Here is a 6000-nt window from a genome sequence, read left to right on the forward strand (position 1 = left end):
AGCAATTCATTTTTAATTTACTCCCACTTCGTCTGGCTAATGTCAGATACTTAACACACTTGAGCCCGATTGGAACTGAATGATGTCGTGCATGGGAACAGTTGAATTGATCAGACATCTCATAGTTGTATTAGAGTAGTGAAACTCAGTCGTAGAGAGACGGTATGATTTCCGGGCGTTATTAATAACACGTTTAAAACCATAATTATTTTACAGTTGTTGATTTTGTTGATAGCTTGCATACTTTCTTCTACAGATCTATGCAAAATCAGAAATTTTGAATCCCATAATTCACTCCAGAAATATGCTTTTTTTTTACAAAATTTACAATAAGCAGTACAAAAAGTTTTATTTTTGGCATCTTTGTTTGTCTTTATTACAAATAAGGGCTCACGGGTTAAGATTCGACATCATCGTTATTGTTTTTTCATATCTAAATTTTATTGCTGGCCAAAGCATTGTATTCACTAAAATCATCGTAATTTTGCTTGTGCTGAAACATTAACTACGTGTATTCTTTAATTTATAACCTTTAAAAGTGTGATATATTCAAAACAGTTTTACCTAATCGACTATTCGAAAGTATTTAATTCATTACTCGCGTGCCTGTAACTACGCGAAGAAGATCAAATCAAATGAGGAAGTGTTACATATTGGCCACGACGGCATATTTTTAATTTATGCAAATGAATGATGTTTCCAAATTGTTGCTACACGCTTCCCATTGCCTTCCCTTTTCGAGTGCCGGGATCGTGCAATGATTGCGTGTAGTATAAACAGCAACCAATGTCTTTATTAAATTGCACCAGAACACCCTTCGGACGACCGGCGGAATAAAATGTGTTTATTAATGTACACCAAAACACGCACCCTGGAGTACTTAGTTCCGAACATAGCTCCGCAAAGGGAAAGATGTTCGAGTGCAGGGGACTGATTTCCCACATCCACTCACACATACAGCGGACTGAGCGGGTCCTGTGGAAAATGCTGTTTCAATACGAACAAGGGGTGGAAAGTTCGATGGCAATGGTTACATCTTGTTGACTTTTCCTCCCCTAGAGGAGATATGCCAGCACCACGTTACAATTTTTGTAGCAAATTTGTGTTTATGTTCTTGCAAGCAATACTTGTAATACGCCGTTAAGTGCACTTGATCTAGAGTAGCATGGAGTGGTAGATAAGGCATTATTTGTTAAATTTGCATAAACATTTCACCTCACTTATAACGCTTTCATGAGTGTAGGGATTGTTAATGAAGAAAAACAAATATTTCGAGAACGTAATGTCTATTCGGGTATTACGAACGGCTGACCACCGATCTATAACATACCGTTATACTTTAGAATGTTGTCTGAAATTGTTAGTGTGCTAATATAAATCTAATTTCCTATGTTTTGAAAACTTTCTCCATAATTATGATGGATAAATGATGACGTTTGGTTCCAGCAAAGTTATGTGACGCATATTTTAACGAAAAGTACAATAAATAATAAATCGAATCATCCGAGTGTTTCGAACAATGCCCAAGAGTCGTCTGCATCGATAATAACAAATATCAAGTGTCGAAACTAACTTACACACCACTTTAGCTAACAAACATACGATGAAATCTAACCGTACGACTTTGCGTTTGGCCGACAAATTTCTGACTTTTTCCACTCTATTGTTTATCGCGTTCTTTTTACCGTGATGTTTTATTCAGATGATACCACAAACGCAGTAGATGATTCCACAAACGTGACAGATGACAAGCCAAGTGAGGCATGTATACCACAATCGTGGCAGATGATATCACAATTGTGGGAGCTGATAGCACAAGCCGGTACGATGGTGTCAGTGAAGTACAAAATAGCACATTTGTACCAAAGTACATTGGTATAAATTAACTTAATGATAACATGCAACTTTAAAGTTCTTCTCATAAGTTTTATCAAGCATCTTGGACAACATTTTACCAAAAGATGGGCGTGCTTTAACGGGTGCCATACAAATTAGAATAAGGATAGTAGATGTATTAAAAAAAATCCTTTATAACCCGTAATGTGCTTTTGCTAACAATGTTTACTTAATTTCCCAAAAGACCCCAGAATAATTATCTAATGAGCGATGCACAAAGGATGATTTACAATGCAACAAGCGTGGAAAAAAGCCAATGCTTACCATCCAAGCTCCGTTGAAATGATCCATCGTAAGGTGGGTGTCAGCGCGACATCGCTGGTGCAAAAAACAATAGTCCATTATAGGACGACGTGGCAGTTTTGCGCCGATTGACACCGACATTGAATGGAAAGTTTTACAATGCACTTTTCCCCGGTGCGATGCAGTGCCAATTCTTTTATATGGCATTGTTTTCAACCCCGAGTTTTGGGGAACCCTCGGATAGCGGAACCCGCCAGCAATAGGACCGGATCGAAAAATGAGTCCGATTCATTTGTGTTTCGTGCGGTGAAGGTTTATCGGTTTGATTTTTCCATCGCCCGACGCTACGTTACGATATTTCCCAAAGGATTCTTCTACCGGTAAGGTCTCAACGTAGGGTTTTCGGCAGCGATTCGCTTTGACTGTCTTTTATGCAGTGCAATGCCAAATTGTTGTTCTGGCACATCCAAACCATCGAATGCGGAAAACACAGGCAACACAATGCGACCGAAAAGAGGGGAGAAGGAAACGCCATGGAGCAACACCGGATATACCCGTTTAAACTCCCAGACTGAGTTGATGTCGCTTTTTTCCGATGATTTTAACGACCGCAACTCGAATGCATCCGTTCGCAAAACAATCGAGAATATCTGTTATGTTTGTTGAAGAAAAAAACTTAAACGATGTACCTTCGTTTTCGTGCACAATGCGTCACTGTAAAAAGAGCGATGCTAATACTATTATCAAACCCCGTATCAAAAGGCTTAACTGCAATCAACTGATGTTCGATGTATTCACTCATTTGTTCCTTCTTTTCAGAACGGTTTGCCCTTATTTTTGGATTGTTCTGTAATAGCTTTGCTCTTTCAAACATATACAATTGGTTTAATCGATTTCACATAATTGAAGCGATTTTGACATAAATGTATGCATTTTGAAGATTTTTCTCATTCGCCGTTTTTTAAATACACAACTGGTAAAGATGTACAGGATTATTTTCGACTCGTTCGCTGTGTTTGAACGTTTGATGCGACCAAATAAAGAATAATACAAATTTTTGGATTAGGCTTCAACATTAAAAAAAAAAGTGCTAGAAGACACTACACGGAATCATAAAGGTTTAAAATGCGCAATAAGCCACCGTTGTTAATTTTTGTTTGTTTTTATTTTCTGTTTTTGCTCTTTTCTGATTTTGTAAAGAAAGAAGGTACTTGCGAATAATAAAACGGACGTTTTGTTAATAGTTCTTTGTAGCATTGTAAGCAAATTGTAACCCATAATGACTACAGACAATCAACTTTTAACATATTATGTAAAGCTTACCATAATCAATGTAAGCTGCAAAAATAGAGATATTCATCGGCTTGGATTTGGATTAAATTTCTGTGACTTAGATCAATAATAAGATTGCATAAATTTTACGGTTACGTATCTATAACGTTGAGTATTTACTAATTGAAAGGGGATAAATGAAGTTCTGGACCATCGATGCGAAATCACAGAATATTCCTTGCACATACATATTGTTACGTATCATTGAGCTTAGCCGGGAAACCTCATATGAAAACCGGCAACAACTAAATAAAAGATTTTTCAAGTGTAATCCCGCACAAATAGGACGCGCTGGATTGTAGTGCAATCGCAAGGATCGCTTGTTATCAGCGAAACCCACCTTCGTGAATACTTTTGCATGCTGCACCAAACACAGCCCTCCATCCAGCCGTTGTCGGTCGCGGACAAAACCAATCGGAATCGCACAAACAAATACAACGAAACGGGCCGCTCCATCGAAAAGGGTCCGAGTGGCAGTTGAGCGGCTTTCGGTCGACTGCGAAAGAGCATAAAAGAGCTCCGAAGGATTGCGAAGAAAGATCGGTCCTTCGCGGTCCCAGCAGGGTGTGGGAGGGAGGCGGGAGGTTGGGGGAAAAAATAGCATCAACTAAGGGAAGCCATTGCTAGGAGTGGGATCATTTTTTACTTCCCCAGACACAGTCTGAAGCTCGCAGTGCTACAAGCCGCACATAAAAGGCGCAGGTCCTCGTTGGCTCGTTATGGGGAAATATTAAAAAATGGCTTCCATACGCTTGTAGCGAGTATAAATAAAAGTGTGCACGGCCCCGGGAGCGCCGGAGTGGAGGGCCATAGAACTCCCGGAGCCAGAGATGAGCATGAAAGATGACCCAACCGGCAAACAGCGTACCGGGCATGCCGGCAATAGTTTGGAGTCCTCGGGCAGGAAACGCGGAAGCATGGAGGGAGGGGCAGGTGCAAGGCGGGATATCAGGATGTGTGTTTAGTTTTTACAGCTCCGGACCAACTACTGCCAGCCGACTACGGTTGGGTGCCGCTGGATAAAGGAACCGGGAATGATGAACCCGGTCCCGTTCGCTCGACCATTTGCAGCTGACCGCGTGCGGAGAGGGGAGAGGGGGCCTCGCGTTGGGATAAAAGGTCGGCACAGATGGTCCCGTTTGCTCGGGTCGATGGCAAGTAGTCCCGGGCAACGGAACCTTTCGCCCAGAAGGATACGAATGCTGTGCCGCTGCCATTTTTTCCGACCGACACGCCATAGCGTGAAGGTGAAAGACTGCATGCGTGACAGAAAAAGAGTCCGGAAACAGTAGTTTCTGATAAAAGCTGCTCGTTGGGTTGCTTTTGTTACTTGTTAATTTGAAATGTAGCTAGTTTTCAGTGGTTTAACTACCCTACAATGATAGTATGCACATCAGCAACTCTTCATGTTTTTCAAGTTTAGCTTGGTATGGCACTTTTGTTATTTAACTTTATCTCATGTACTTGGAAAAGAGTTTTATAGTTTAATTCGTTTGGGATTATTTTGATTAGTTTTCAAATTATTTGTTTTTGACTCGACGATTGACACCAAAAATGACTGATTACCATATACAGTTGACCGCAACATTGAGCGTACACCTAAAGCAGAATTGGTTTTTTTTATCATAACTCAAAACTTCATCATTGATGTAATGCAAATGTCTTTCACATGTACTTTTGTATCAAATTTAAGTGACAAATTAAACGTACAAATTGCTTTACAGTAACTCGATTAAAAGATTGTATACGAAACTCGAAATTTGTCAACACTCTTTTTTGCATCCCAAAATTGGGCAGACAAGTTTGTATTTGCTAAATATTACTTGACTTCCGGAAATTAGACCTTTTGGTCCATTATAGCAAAATGGCACTCAACCGAACACTTCAACAGCGACCAAACCAAAGTAAAGATATAAAAGAGAACTTTAAACCGCGAGGGTGCATACGACAAGGCAAGATTCTGGCGGAAGCGGACAGAACCGATGAAACCGAGAACCAGCGAACAACGTTGAACCAAAATCTGTGCCTTGGCCAGAATACAGCACCGTCCAATGGCCAGTTTTTACCAGTAAATCATACTGTCAGGTCTTGAAAGTCCGAATGTCTGAGACGATGATGTTGTCTCACAAAGTATCACCTCGTGTGCGTCTCAAAGTTGCACTAGTACAGCTACTGTGTATAAATGTTTCCCAAATCTGTCCTTGATTCTAACCAACAACGTTTGGGAAAAGAAGTGTTCGGGAAGTGTTTATCTTATTTACCGTAGACTACAATTATAAACAACGAGCTGAGCATAGCATGCCACAATATATTAGGAAGCTAAACAACGAACTTGTTTACATATGCGAAGGATCCATTGTGGATAAACGGACTAACAACACGCAGTTGAACAATTGGAAGTGGAAAGTTTACTTTTACAACCTACTTTCTTATTATAGCTGCTCAATGCTTTTATACGAGTGCAGAGTCAAGTATTTTTGGCGCAGATCCAATATTAGTCAACGTTGGCCGCAATCGTATGAGTGAATC

The sequence above is a fragment of the Anopheles coustani genome, chromosome 2 (assembly GCF_943734705.1).
Source record: "Anopheles coustani chromosome 2, idAnoCousDA_361_x.2, whole genome shotgun sequence".
NCBI lineage: Eukaryota > Metazoa > Arthropoda > Insecta > Diptera > Culicidae > Anopheles > Anopheles coustani.